Source organism: Scomber scombrus, chromosome 3, assembly GCF_963691925.1.
Source record: "Scomber scombrus chromosome 3, fScoSco1.1, whole genome shotgun sequence".
Classification (NCBI taxonomy): Eukaryota; Metazoa; Chordata; class Actinopteri; order Scombriformes; family Scombridae; genus Scomber; species Scomber scombrus.
Genome location: NC_084972.1, coordinates 21,056,112 through 21,072,400, shown reverse-complemented (window position 1 = coordinate 21,072,400; position 16,289 = coordinate 21,056,112). Strand labels below are relative to the sequence as shown.

Below are 16,289 nucleotides of genomic sequence, written 5' to 3'. Positions count from 1 at the left end.
ATTTTATGGCCTTCAGCAACTTTGTTCCTGACATTTATTCAGCTGTTTTTCCGCTGTAGTACCGGATGAACAGATAAGACTGTGTTAAATGTTTTGTCTCTGAAGTTTTGCATTGATCCTCTACCTTAGCGGTCTTACCATGGGTGTATTCATATTAGTATTTTTTTTTGGTGGTTTGTGGGTCAGATCGGGTCCAGGTGGTTGACTGACACATATTTTTGCAGGTCGGGCGGTGCAGATTGGCTTTCATAAGAGGTAGGATGGGTGCGGATATTAATTGATTAAGTCCTTATTCGCGCATCACTACGTAAATAGACAATACTACATCATACATGTCAAAAAGACTCCCATAGCCAGCAGCTCGTCTTTTATGTTTGTTTGTTTTTTAAAATGCAAAACCGTCATATTATGATATACCGGGTAAAATGTCAGGAAGATATGAATGCCTACACTGCACCTCCATTAAGATCATAGCAATTAATTTTAACCCAATTAGTTTAACATCATTCTCATTCAGCCTTCAGAGGAAAAACAAGGACTTTTTTCAGTTTATATAGACAGAGCCAGTCTTTGTCATGATGTGTCTCAAGGATTCATGTGACTGATTATTAAGGAAATCTATTGAGTATATGTAGTGATCAGGGTGGGACATTAGCATCAGCCACATGCTGGTAAAATATGAAAGTGGCTGGTAGATTTCAGGCACAAAATAATGATTTACTATTGGCTGGTGGTGGTTGATAGATTTTAACATAAAAATAAAAAAATCCCACTCTGGTGGTGATTTTTATTAAGGAGGCATGCCAGAACATTTATCAAATTTTCAATCTGGAAATAATAAACTTATCATTGGCTATGTGCTGTCTGCAACTCTGCCACTGAGATCACTGTTTTAGCAACGATTGTGGTCATTCAACATCTTTTTACCTCTTTCATCCTTAGAAAGAGATTACACACACACACTGATGTGGTTCAGTATCCTGCCCAAAAACACTTTGACATGCCAAGTGGAGGAGCTGAGGATCGAACCACTGACAATCTTATTGGTGTACAACCCGCTGTAGCCCCCAAACCACAGCCGTCCAGTGTGATCACAACATGTTATATGACAGAGAACATCTCACATTAACTAACCACAACTTCCACCACAGCCTTGTGTGACCACCTACGTCAAAAGACTGAAAATATCAAACATATTTGATAATGATCAATGCATCCAAATGAAAATCAGGAGCACAAGACAATAATTAAACAATGACTCACCAAACCTTTCTCAGCAGCGGTCAAACAGATCCATAATGGCCTCGCCTTGAATAACCAGATGGCATATCAGTTTTATTTGACTGAAAGTTAGGTGGATTTCAAGCCAAAACATAGTCCATGTTCAGTGCAGGATGTAGTGATGGTAAATTACAGCAAAGACAAAAAGACTCTTGGCGGACCTCATACAGGACTGTTCCTTAACTGCCAAAATTTCAAATGTTGCAAGATTGCAGACTATCCAAAGACTATCTGATAAATTTGTCACTTCTAAGCCACACGTCACTTTTGTTTTTATGTTGGTTTGCTTTTAATTTGGAAGTGAACCGAAATATAAAGCTATATTTTGTAAAATAAGAGATAATCTTTGAAAACTGTAATCAGAGGAGGAGGAGAATTTATTTGACATTGTATCACCTTTTTCAAAAGGACTGCTATATATTTCTGCCACTAGATGGAGTCATGTCCTCACTCTGCGGACATGAGCTGAATGAATAAACCATCAGCCCTATGTAACATCTGTAGTTTCCAACAGCTGTGAGTTAGAGATTTATCACCTTAACAGTAAGAGTAAGAAATAAAGGCTATGGATACCAGGCTGAATAATAAGAAATACCTATTCAGAAACGAGAATATAATCACGTCGCAACACAACACAGAAAAACACCTGCTTCTACCTTAAAATGCAGTAAAAGGCCAAGCAGAGACAACAAAGAGTGTACAATGACACATATGATCCTGATTCTACTTCAGTATATTATGGCTGCAGTGTGTGTGTGTGTGTGTGTGTGTGTGTGTGTGTGTGTGTGTGTGTGTGTGTGTGTGTGTGTGTGTGTGTGTGTGTGTGTGTGTGTGTGTGTGTGCGCACGCACGCAAAACAGTGACTGATGCGCTGCGTTGAGCGACATGATTCTATGAATAATTCAAAGTGTCTGCCCAAGAAACAGGCCACTGCTGTAGAGAGGGTTACAGCGAGAGAGCTGGGCACCAGTGAGGGCTGGGTGGGAGGTTAGGTTTACACATATTCCATTAGCATGCATTTAAAATACCCCATCAAACCATTACAAATCAATATAGGGGTCTCGGAGGGAAGCACTGCTGTTTTAGCCTAGTTTACTGTAGAGGATAAAATAAAACGAGGGGAACAGCAGAGAGAGTGGCATCTATGTCACCCTGACAAAGCTGTGAGCTGAGAGGCTCATGCTACCCTATTTCACCAGTGGCTGCACTCACATGAGTCATGGCTCGTAACCGACATCGTAATGACAACATGAAGGTGACTTTCTCCTCCCATCAATGTCCCAGGCAGCGTATAAGGTGTCCCCATGTTCCCAAGGACTCATTTAACGCTCCCTGGCCATTCATTTCAATCATGCCACAATGGGACACCGGTCATCCCTGCTATCAGGTGATGATGATGCCATGACCCTGTTAGATAAAAGGCACAGTAGTAGATTTACTACACAGCGCAGCAACGTCCTCCTGAATCACCTGTCAGTGATGTGGATCAGAGGGTGCAGTGGGTGTGGTGGTGGGGGGGATTTGACAGAGTCGTTTCTGGCTGGTTGCAGGTAGCAGGATTTTCTACATTTTAACCTGATGTGTAAATCCAGATTGACTGAAATTGCCAACAGCTAACTGATATGTTGTGCAAATATGTTCTTGTTTCAGTAGGTTTGCTATTGGCAAGGTTAGGGCTGTTTTCTAAAAAGCCTATGAAACAGAGTAGATATAAAATACAATGCATTTACCTTGACAGTGATACCATGATGATGATATTTTAAATAAACTTGCAGAAATGTAAGTTGCCCAGTGATACCTAGGGTAAGTATCACACATTTTTTACCATCCAGCTCAGCAATATAAAATTGTACTTGATACTAATGTACAAGTATGATTTTAAAATATAATTATATTGTAACGTAAGCATGAATGGGGACAGCTGTATAAAACTTAGGAACAACTGCTTTAGCCTTTTAGCTATCAACTGCACTGATTTCCAGAACAACCATAGGTGAGCAAGATAATGCTCAAGATACACATGAGCAGGGAACTACATCTGTTTGGAAGTACATTTTAAATAGAACAATAAACATTGATTCATTTTCTGCAAATCGTGCAGAAAGGAAAGTAACAGTTGTAATTTGTTTTATCACAATAACCCAGTCACTGCAATCTTAGTGCCGGTCCAAAGTCTGGATAAATGAGGAGGATCCAGGAAAAAACATAGGTCAGATCAAATATGTGAATCCTAAATTAGATTTCCACACTGGACTGGTTGAGGCCCAGCCGGGTTACCAATAGCCACCACTGGTCCTGTTGACCAGCAGGGCGCCGGTGGAAACTATGCTATTGCTGAATGAGGGATAAGGAGAGGGAGGAGGCAGGAGCTGAGAAAGAGTAGGAGTGTGGTGAAAGAGTCAGAACTTTGAATGTCAACAAGTTGGCTGATATGATGCAGTGAAGGAAAGGAGATATACAGTGTGTGCAAGAGAACAGGTGGAAGGTGAGTAAGGCCAGGTGCTGTTCTACCATGGTGTGTGATGGGCGGAGAAACAGGGCAGGAAGGAAGAGTATGTCAAGAGTGTGTTGGTGGTGAAGAGAGTGTCGGACGGAGTGATGAATGTGAAGCTAGAAATTGAAGCTGTGATGATGAAGGTTGTCAATGCCCTGCAAGTTGGGTGTGAGATGGAAGAGAAAGAAGAACTATCCAAAGAGAGAGATGAGTGAGGCGGACTTCAATAGTGATGTTGGTGAAGAGGACAGAGGTGATGAGGAGGTGACGGGCAGGAACGACAGATGTAGCTGGATTTCTCAAAAAGAATGGAAATGACAGTGGTGAATACATATTTCAAGAAGAGGGAAGAGTAAAGGGTGACGTACAAGAGGGTAGGCAGGTTCAAATTGGTGGCAGGGAGAACGTAGCTAGGTAGCATCAGATGGTGTTCTGCAGGATGGCTTTGGAGACCAAGAAGAGAATGAAAATGAAGACGGAGCCCAGGATCGAATGGTGAAAGTTAAAGAAGGAAGCCCGTGGTGAGGAGTTCAGGGAGGAGTTAAGACAGGCGTGACATAGTGGTGGAATGAGGAAGTACAGGAAAGTATACGGAGGAAGTGGTTGGTGAAGAAGAAGTGGGATAGCCAGAGAGATGAAGAAAGTAGAAAAGTTGAGGAGGCATATAGTGAGTTGTATGAGAGGTTGGGACACTAAAGAAGGAGAAAAGGACATGTAGTGATCGGCTAGACAGAGTGACCAAGCTAGGAAGGATGTGCAGCAGGTTAGGTGATGAAGGACAGCGATGGAAATGTGCTGACTACCGAGGAGAGTGTGCTAAAAAGGTACTGGTACTGATTTTTAAGAATAAGAGTGATGTGCAGAGCTGTAGTAGCTAGGGTTGCAAAATTCTGGGAAATTTCAAAGTTGGACATTTTCCGTGGGAATTAATGGGAAAATATGGGAATTAACGTGAATAAACTAGAAATTTACAAAATTGCTTGTTAGCCTATAACAGGGAACTCTAATGTCGTTAGAAAAAAAACATCTTGTAGCATAATCTTGGTTAATACAACCAGATTTAATGCAAATACAGTTGAATATCTCCCCTATTCCTCAATCACATGCACATAACACATTACTTACTGCAGGGCCACACCCCCTACATGCACTGTGCATTCCTCCATCACTTGAGACTTTTTTTGGAGCGAAGGGGGTTCCTTTCATTTTACATTTTGTATGGGACTTTTTTAGGAGGGGGTCAAAGGGAATATGTTTATTTTACTCAACGTTCATGTTTTTGTTGTCCAATGAATTAATTGATTACAGTTCTAATCACAAATAAATCTGTCAAAATGTCGTTTAAAAAAAAATATATATTAGTATGCATGCATGTCTGCTTATGACAAAACTAAATGTTTATATCTATGTTTGTATACAATTGATACAGTTTGTACAAATTACCCCAAATTTCCAGTTCATTCCTGTTAATTCCCATGGAAAGTTTGCAAACTGGAGTACTTCCAAAATTCCCCATTTTAACTTCCAATGGGAAGTTTCCATAAATGTATGGTGAAGTAACAGCAGTTATGGTTTCATGCCAGGAAAAAGCACTACAGATGAAATGTTTGTTTTGAGAGTGCTGATGTAGAAGTATAGAGGAGGTTAGAAGGAGTGTGTGGTGTCTTTGTGGATGTAGAGAAAAGATATGAGCGGGTGCCAAGAGAGGAGGTGTGGTATTGTATGTGAGGAGTTGTAGGGCAAGTATGTAAGAGTGTTGCAGGATATGTATGAGGGCAGTGTGACAGCGGTCATGTGTGCACTTGGAGATGGGTGCAGCGTGGAGGTGGGATAACATCAAGGATTTCCTTGTTTGCAATGGTGACGGACAGGTTGACGGACAAGATCAGGCAGGAGTCTCCATCGACTTTGATGTTCGCAGATGACATTGTGATCTTCAGTGAGAGTAGGGAGCAGGTAGTGAGACAGAGAGCAGACAGGGTGGAGTGGGTGGAGAAAAGTGTCAGGAGTGATCTGCGACAGAAGGGTACCAGCAAGAGTGAAAGAGAAGGTTTACAAAAGGGTGGTGAGATCAGCGAGGTTGTATGGTTTAGAGGCGGAGCAGGAAGTGGCATTTTTGAAGTTTCTAAGATTTTTAATGGGTGTGACAAAGATGGACAGGTTTAAGAAATTACTCATGTTTGTCCCTACACAGCAGAGGTCACTAATAGGCAGACCATGGTCCGGATCCTGACCTAGATGCCGTCCTATCCGGACCCGGACCTGTAGCTGATGAAATATTGAGGATTGTTATATTTTGTCTGAGCGTTTCTATTTCAGTGGGCGCAGCTTCTCCAGCTAATACGGTAAAAGTGCAGCCCTCAGAAACTCACAGACCACTGTACATAGCCAATCTTCTTTGTTGATGCTAATTAGCCAATCAAATCCGTGCATTTGGACATATGGAGAGACTCGACTGTCAGTGAGATACACACAGAGAAAAGAGTTATGGCGCTTTTCCACTACACCGCTCCAGCACGACTCGCCTCGACTCGCCTCGGTTCTTTTTGCGTTTCCACTAGGGAAAGTACCTGGTACCTGGTCCTTTTTTAGTACCTGCTCTGGTGAGGTTTCAAGCGAGCCAAGCTGGTACTAAAATGTGACGTCGACACACTGCTGGCCGCTGATTGGTAGTTGTCGCTGGAAGAGTCATGAGCCGTCCCACACAAGAATCAAACCCGGCATTTTTAAATACCGGCAGCAGCGTTACAACCATAGTTACAGCCATACGGCTCAATTTTCTTGCTTTGTGTGAGACAAAAAGCCTCATACAGCAGCAAGTACACCACTGCCTCAATGTCCTCCATTGTTTGTGTGTTTTGTGTCGCGTATAAAACGAAGTCACGGCAGTTTCGCGGAGCAGTGCTATGACGACCCCGCCCACGTTGAGTAGGTACTTTTTTGTAATGGAAAAGGAACCGTGCCGAGTCGAGGCGAGTCGTGCTGAAACTGTGTAGTGGAAAAGCGCCATTAATGTGTGTTGAAATGTTTTGTTATAAAGTTATTAGATGTGAAATTAAGTTTATGGTTTAAGTTTAAGTTAAAAAGTAACGGAGTGCGAGTTATTTTTCTAAAACTAAGCACTTTATTTAAGATGTACAATCAAAAGCTTTCCATAATGCACTTTATTTACATTTATTTATCTTATTTTTTTTTTTGTCAGACACAGATGCTGATGGAACTACAATGCTACTTCAAGGTACTGAAAAATAACACAGACATTATGATCCTTGAGGGAATATTCACAAATTGGACCTCAGTGAATTTTAATTGAATACAGTGTAGACACATGCACCATGTGTTAGGGCTGGTCGATTATGGCAAAAGTCAAAATCAAGATTAATTGAACTTTTAACCTCGATTACGATTAATGAACGATTATCTCCACCGTTGATGAACAATTATGTATTTTCACAGTTTCTTTTGTTTTGTATTTTACACTGCTGCCCTCACACAATATTACGTGATATTTTTGCACATGAGTATCTTTAGGGAGTGAAAATAATGATGTTTTAAGGTGTGACGCTGTGGTTAATGTCTACACTGTCCAATGTCCCACTTGATTAAAACTATGAAAAGATCATGGCTTGGGTTAAAATGATCACTGGAGACAAGTTTTCAAATTCCTTAAAGATATGCAACCTTTACTATCATGGCAACAGTGAACATCACGATTAATTGACATGAGCAAGATTAAGTCGATTAGAGTTTCTAAATGTCGGTTTCAATTATTTTTCGATTAATTGCCCAGCCCTACCATGTGTTGTTGTTGTTTTTTTAATATGCTTTTAAACGTTGCAGCAAAACTGTGGGAGCGCTTAAGATAGCCACAGATCATATCAAGCACTCCTAGTTACGAACAGGAAATTAACAGGAAAATAACAGAAAATCTACTTGCATTTGGTGCTTGGTAATACCTTATTATCTCAATTAAAAGTGACACAAAAACTAGTATTTTGGTCGGTAAAAAATACGCAGTCCAACTAAAGTTAAGTGAAGCCAAATACTTTCACCAAACCAGCAAGTTATTCACACAGACAACCATTGCTTTATCATTTGGCAGCAGCACGACTTACACACAAAAAAGGAACTCTGAAGGAAAATTACAGAAACACTAAAGACACCAGTGATATCAACTAGTTGGCTACAGTGACACTAAACTTGATTATTCTCAGTGATTATTAATCATGAAAGATTCTTTAATATTAGGTAGCCTATAAATAGCACTGATTGGCCAACATCTGGATTTTTAGGTCAAACACTAGCCCTGTTACACCATAAAAACAAAATCCTATTTTTACAGTGTAGTGGAACCTGACCTCTCCAATTGGTGCATGGTTTCATACATAAGGAAAATCAACCCAATGGGGCCTCTCTCAAGGCTCCAGTGCACACTTTTGCCCTCTCTGTAGTTTAATGTAATAGGTTATCATCTGTTTTAGCCTATTCAAATCCTGCACAAAACATTTGGTGCTAACACCTGATCACTGTCTGTAGACCATTGTAGAGCAATGCACCACTCTCTCTGAGTCGCCTGTAGTGAGCTGCATTTGGAAAGGATGCTGCTGCTGACTGCAGCAATGCGGTACACTACAGACTCGTCCTGGCTCAAGTTAGAGGGCTCAGATTTACTGCACTAATGGGACAAGGTGCACTTTGCGGATTAAAAACTGCAGAGAGAGAAAGAGAGAGACAGGAAGGAAGGACAAAAAAATGGGGGGGGGAAGGAGTTGATACAGGAATACAACTGCTTCTTTTTTTCTGTGTGTATCCAACCATTCAGATCTTGTTTTAAAAATTCATAGATATGGAGGGGATAAAAAAAGAAGATAACAGTGGCTGTGATTAAAAAATGAGATAGAGATAGAGTTCTTCTATTTCTCAGGACTATCACCAGCTGTAGTTTCTTTTTTGTATTATTATGCTAAAAAATATATAAGATTTCAAGCCCAAATGTGCTCTTTGTCTCTTTGTCAGGTACACAGAAATCAATCAGCTCTAAGCACCTGATCAACTTTTAAAATGGACTTCCTGATTTATACTTTATCTTCTCACCGGTGCCCTATGGCAAGTAGCAACACGCCCACACCAACGCAGCCCCTTGAGTTTTTTGATGCAGTGTTGTTGTTGATCTGAACACAGCCTAAAGCACCGAGACTTATGTATTTTCAAAGTGTTTTCACAATTCATTTTAAATTGTTTCACTGCAATACAGCAAACATGCATGTGTTTTTTAAAATTGAAACTGAATGAATCAGAATACACATTTGGTACACTATGTTCTCCAATTTTTTCTGATAATACCAATAAATATGTTTCACATCAGCACAAAGATAAAGCTAATATGGCTGCAGGTTTATAATAAGTTATAATCAGAATGATTTTATCTGACACTAATCAGGATGATCACATAGTTAATATTTTGCCATTTCCATGATCTAATTTATAGCACTTTTGCACTTTATTTCTTGTGATATTAATGCCTAATTAGTACTTTATCACACACAAAATATGTTAATCTGTCATCTGGTTTATACAGATGCTTCTCTAAAGAACATATGATAATATTATTTTAAGTGAAATCATTTGCATACTGAAACTTGGGAAAAGAAGCTTCCTGGTTTTGTTTCCATTAGTAGAATAAAAACTAGTCAAAACTGTCTTCACTCAGTTTCTGGAATCCTTATCAAATGTATTTGTTTGTGTCATATATTTACACAAAAAATGAATATCTGACAAATGTATTTTTTGTTTTAACTGTAAGATATTTATACCTGTATCTGCTATGATACAACTATTGGCTATTACATTAAAGATGGATAAGGGCAGTGATCAAAGAGGAATGATTGAGGAGAATGGGGAGATGGTGCCATTTAGTACTTAGACAAGCTACTGACATGAAAAACATGCATCTCCACAGCATCATCTCATACACCTAAGTTTCTTCCAAACAAAATGCAAAATTGAGTGAAAAAAGGCTGCTCTTCAATGCTTTCCATCCATAACTCCACCTACACCCAGCCTGAGTGAATTCCCTCTTGAGACAGGGCTTACGTGAGCGAGGCAGGCAGGCAAGCAGTGCTGGCCTGGAAAGCACAGCACGGTGTTGTGTAGTATGTTGGCAGCTGCAGAAAACACACAGACCCGAGCAGATGGCTGCGGAAGAGGGAGACAAGCTAACAGACGAGAACTGTCGGGGATATCCTACACGGGAGTTCAGTCAGGCAGAGAGCGTAAGAAAAGCTAACCTAACCTCGTTCTCAATCAGTCACAAAGAGGATTTAGACGGAATCTCCCCTCCTTCTTCTACTTCTTCAGTGACATTCATTAAAGGATCAAAGTCAAAACTGTGTAAAGATGTGAATCCATGTCAGTTCATCATCTTTACTCTCTCATCATCAGACAGCTTGTGGTTTTAAAAACACCGCTTCTCTGTTAAGCTGTGAAGGGCCCTTGATTTCAGAAACGGTGCAGGTCACTGGCTGCCAACAGAGAAAAAAGCAAACAGCAATTTGCATAAATAGCCTATTTATACAATAAACTTCTGATACAAATCCTCCACCCCCAAGTTAAAAGAGCAACTGAGAGCTCTGCTGTCAGGAATCATTAAATTCTAAGACAGCTGCAGCTGTTTTACACTTAGAGGTTTACTACATATTATGGTCAAACCTTAAGCTGTGCCCATAAGTCTGGACCCACTGAGATTAGAGTTCAGCTGCAAGGGACAAAATAGGTTGAATTTACAATCCTTAAGATTCATATTTTTTCCCCCTACAATAGTCATTCATTGTAGAAATTGCCTCTCAGTATAGTAGGTTTTCATTGTTACTAGTAGAGTGTGCTTCTCTCACACTGGATTTAAATTGTGTACTCATGCAGAAGGGATTCACAGGAAGCAATGCATGCAGGTACTAAACATGCAGAAGACAACAGCTAGCCTCAGTGACTTTTCTAGACTGTCTCCTTTGGGCTTTTTTTTGTTAAAATAACCCAATCATGGTATGTTTGAGTGCACTGTAAACACATACTTGTTCAACTTCTCATTTCTCAATCTGCTTGAACCCCTCATACATTGAGTAAGACAAGTCAAGTAGATTGTATTTATATAGCGCCAAATCACAACAGAAGTTATCATCAGGCACTTATCAAATAGAGCAGGTCTATGTGAATGTGGGACTCTTTAATTTACAGAGACCCAACATTTCCCCACAAGCAAGCACAGCTCCAATGAACACCTCTCCTTTAACAGGAAGAAACCTCAAACAGAACCAGGCTCTAGATGGGTGGCCATCTTTCTTGACTGGTTGGGATGAGAGAGAAAGAGGAAGGGAGGGGATGAGTTGAGGTAGTGACACAGAGAACCACAAGTATCCCTGCATTCAGGGGGAACAGTGGTCCAGTGGGGTTATAGGGTACTATGAGCTCTAATGAGCTGATATGATGGTGTCTGACCATTAAGAGCTTTGTGGGTGAGAAGCTAAAATGGGAGAAATATACATAGATTAGTTTTTTTCTGGATCTTTTTGAAACAACAATGAATGTCTAATATCGGTATTTGCCCCAAAAATACAGTATCGGTCAGGTACTAGTCACGACCTACTTCAAGGAACACAGCAAAAACTAGATCAAGTCTTTTCCTTGGATCAGAGCCTCGGTGCATAAATAAACCATGAAGTATCCCAATGAAGTGCAGTACATACCTCTCACACTACTTGGTTGTCATAATGTATGAAATGTACGGCCCCAGGTTGCCTATATCACTGACAGCATGAAGATGAATCAGCACTCTGTATGCCCTTGCTCAACATTTCCTTTATGCTCTTGTGCAGAGTGAAAGTCAATCCCTAACATTAAAACATGGTGTGTGTACAAGATGCTCCAACATAAATACCACCCAATACACGCACAAGTCAGAAAAACCAGGGAGTATTACAAGCTAGCAGGCACACATCTGCATACCTAACTTTGGGCCTGTGAATCTGAAAGCCTTTTCTAGCACTGCAGGGAGAGAACATGCTGCAGTGAACCAGGAGCACAGAGCAGCACACTGCAGTAGAAATATGAAACCATCTTTCTAATGTTCTCAGTCTATCCCACTTCTCTCCCTTCACACCAAAACACAACGAAAATTTAGGCCTGCAGAAACAAGTGTGATATTAGGAAGTATTTCTGGTCTGTGCCAGCTTCACACCCATGCACCTGACACATGGTATTTGAACTGTAAACCTCCACAAAGACTGGACAAATACCGAGGAGCTTTAGGTTGAATTGTGATGTGAGACTGACCTTTTTACATTTCCCTTGTCAAACTAGATAGGTTGTGCTTTCACACCAATCCCACCACACACTTCAAAGGTGCTAGTATGTTGAAATCAACTGTGTCCTTGCCTTTCTGGTAAGTTCTCATGCCTTTAAGTTTATTAAATCATGACTGTAAGCAGCCATTCAGAAATGTAAGATCAACAATACATTTAGCTTTTTTGGCAACCAAATCCCTCTAGTACCCTTATCATTTTCCCTATACTTCACATCCCAGAGTCCATTAAGTTCCTAACATCCTTTCAGAGCATATGGTTTGCTGCCCTGTTTTGTTTTTGTTTTGTTTTTTATCCTTGTTCAAGCACTAAATATAATGACACATGGATATGAGTGGGCTGTGCAGAGGAGTTCAACATTTAGTTTTGCATAGGTGAGCTGAAAGCATTAAGCTGATACCAAAACAGAGCTGGGCAGAGGCGATCAATGCATCTAAATTGAGAGTGTCACTAGGGAGGATCAAGAGGACATCAGTAAAAACTATATTAATGCTAGTAGTTTTAATCTGCATAGCACACACAGTAACTGCATGCAGTATGTCTGCAGCAGACATTCAACAAACCTAATAGTTTTAACTGCTGTAGTAGTAAATAAGTAAATAAGCAGCTCTAATATTTATACTGAACACACAGAGTAAAGTTTTAAATATTTGTGGGTATGACTGTAGGTTCTGGCAGTGCTGTACTGGCCTCTGAAAAAATATACTCCCAGAGACATTTTGATACTCTTAACAGCCTTACTCAAATACAAAACCATGAAGAGTAGTCAAGTCTACCCAGCCTCCCATTAGAAGGAAGGGGGAGTATGTTTGTCAGAGAGGTTATTGAGTTGGTGCAACAATAACCATAAACACAAACATTATAGCCAGCAGTGGTATTTAAGTTGTCTGCTGGATTTAGCTCTTGTGTAGTCAGCTAAAGACTCCATGAAGTCTAAACAGATAGCAAAGAGCCACTGCAGTATATAAAACTCATTCAGTACTCAGCTTCTGCTGCTAGTTTTCTATTTATACAATTCATTTAATATCATTTAAATCGAGTGTTCAATAATTCACAAGGTTTTTGTTTTTTTTAATGCATCATCCTAATGCTTTCACAAATAGAAGTACTTGATCCGTCTATATTCCATCTTCCAGTCGTCCCCCCTCAGGGTGCTACCATGCCACTCAGATGGATGCTGTTTCTAACTAACAGTGAAAACAGAGAGTATGGTCCAGAGTTCCTAATGAAATCTGGCGCAAATGCAGCAAGTGGCTGGCGGCTCTTTGAACAGACTCTGAGTGGCCCCAGGAGAAGCAACCCACAGCAACTAACAAGCAACACATACACATACACACACACAGACACACACACACACACACCTTCAGAGAAAAGGAAAAGAAAAAACATTGCCTGGAAATAAGGAATGGGGAAAAATAGGGAGGGGGGAAGAGAAAACTGCAGTTGAGAAGACATTGTAAAGGAAAAGGCTGAGTAGGCACTAGAGATCAGGTTGGGTCTCTAGTGGAGGCCCTGTGCTGCAAAACAGCAGCACTATGAATCACTCGCTCTCGCCACTGTGATCTCTCTCCATCTCAGACTTTTTTCCCTCCTGTCATGTCTTGTGGAAATGCTTGACCCTAGAGTGGCAACAAGCACCTTTATAGTTCACAAAGCTTTAACAAAATAAACTTATAAGTAATAGTCTGTATTGTTGTATGTCGTAAATGAGATGTTATGACTATAGAACCAGATATATAACATAGGCTGTAGTATGGGATATCACCAGCTGTGCCGAATGTGTCTCAAGAATAAAACATGAGACTACTTTTGCTGAAAATACAGTCGGAAAAAGAGGCTGATCAGTTGCTAACCTAATGTCACCTTCATCAAAAAATATTGTGTTATAATTGACCAGTTTTATGTGTAGAGGTGTGTGTGGTTATACTGTATCAGCCTGTGTCTTATTCAGCTGATTTAATGAAGGTAAACACGGTGAACAGCCATTTGTTACGAGACTGCGCCTTCTCAGAGGCTGAAATCCATCAGCATATCAGTTCTGCTGCTCTCAGATGCAGAGATTAAATGAACTGAACGAGAAGCTTATCACACAGTATAAACAGCTGTGAACAGTAGATATCACTATTGCTGCCTATTTGCGCGTCTCCTACCGGCAGTACCCTGTGCATGCAGCGCTGGGAACCAGCATACCACACAGGGGGGCAAAGCTAATTCCATGTTAAGGCAAATACCAAACTGTCCTTGTCCTGCTTTCACTGGTTGTTGCTCTATCATAAAAAAAATAAAGCTCAATGTTGTATTTGGGGGTCAAATTATTGAAACCATTCTGAACTGGCAGCCATAATAGGCTACTCACAGTCCTCTGTGTTATGTGATTATGACTGGATTTAAAGGTCCAACATCTTAGAGTAGACTCAGACATTATGACTGTAATATCTGGCTAAGACGTTACCACTTTATTTCCAGAATACCTGAAAGTGGGAGGAAATATAGCATATGATGCTACTGGGCCCAAATAGACTCTCATAAACCTATATTCTGTAAATCAGTGGATACATTTTTCTGAGCATCACAACCTCCCACAAAATGACTCATTTTACTATCAGAATTTGATCTGTTCAGTCCGATCACACTTCGAAAGTCCAGAAGAGCTGAACAATTAGATTGTTTTATCCCCATTCAAGTTAGCCAGCTAAAGTTGCTATAATGTGCTTGCTCTATGGGCCCAATCATGCAGAAGCAAAGCGGAAGAGGAACCCAGAAGAACATTTTTTGGCATCACGCGCCACTGAGCAGCTTTCATAGAAATGAACGGGGCCCCGCCTCTGACGCTGTATAGAGTTCTTTTTATACATCCATAGTACGAACTGAAGGATGACTGTGGTGATGGATGTATATATGTGCAGGCGGAGCCTCACATGCGTTATCAAAGATCATTTGCCTTAAAGGCATGAATAGAGGGTTAGGGTTATCCTAATATGTTGTACCAAGTGAATCAACTGAAAGGGAACTAAGACTAGATGCAAATAATAAAAGACCTGTTTAGCTTGCTGCAGGGAACTTGGGCAGGCGACATGACTGTGGCAACAATCAACCCTGTGACCTTTGAGTAATGCAATGGTACAGCATCATGCTGCCATTTACTGGAAGAAAACATGCGCTTCCCTATTCCTCTATGTGTCACACTAACGAGTGTAAGGTCATTTATGAAGAAGATATGAAGAACTGAGAAACTGTAAGACTGAGGTGATGTTTCTGTGGTACCATCTTACATTTGCTTAAATGTACTTTCACACATTTTAAGTCCTGGTTTGGTGTGAAGTGAACAGGAAGGAAATCCCCCCCATCTTAACTATGATGCAGGCTATCTTCTGTTCAGTATATTGAAGCACAGCATTGACAGCATCTTTGTGCTTTAGCTATGAAGTTACAGTTAAAATGAGTGGGTCATGGAAATAAGTCATCATAACACAAAACAATAACTCAGATATGATATGATGGTATCATAAAATGATAATTCACTCAAAATATAACAAGCACTACTGTCAAATTTATGAGAAATCTGAGTTTTCAAGAATGTGATCAACTGTGCTTAGTTTACTTTGTACCACTGTCACTAAAAATTTGAATTTTTAATTTAATTTTATTTATTTTTTTGCACAGTCACCAAAAATATATTGCTGTTCATTCATTCTCTTTAAGACTGTTAAAAGAGAAAAAAAATCAACACAGGAGACAATCACAGCTGTGTGTTTAAATACATTCCCGTCCAATAATCACCAACTTCTTCCCTGCACTGTTCAACAGCATCACATACAGACACTGGCAGTGTGTCACAGTATTAAATGGATGTGACAAACTCACAAATGACACATACAGTATAACCTCCCACTCCCACAATCCTCACTCACACAGTCCATGATACTTTGCCCACTCAATGTGGCAATCTTAACAAGGAAGGCCGATACACAAAGTCACAAACAGAACATACTGTACACTGGACAAAGTGTGTAGACAGTCAAAACAACAAGAAAAGTTTGACAGTAAATTAACATTCACACAGGAACACTTATGTCTTGGATTTACACACTAACTTACCTGTTTATTAGTACACTTAAAACAAATGTAGTTAATATAACCCTGCAATAAATCCTACTTTC

At 40.2% G+C, this 16,289-nt stretch overlaps 1 protein-coding gene across 2 annotated transcripts in view; it reads right to left on the bottom strand.

Annotated features, from left to right (window-relative positions):
* Positions 1-16,289, bottom strand: part of kcnab2a (potassium voltage-gated channel subfamily A regulatory beta subunit 2a) — an 89,399-nt gene that overhangs the window by 53,576 nt on the left and 19,534 nt on the right. The gene's annotated exons all lie outside the window — the stretch shown is intronic.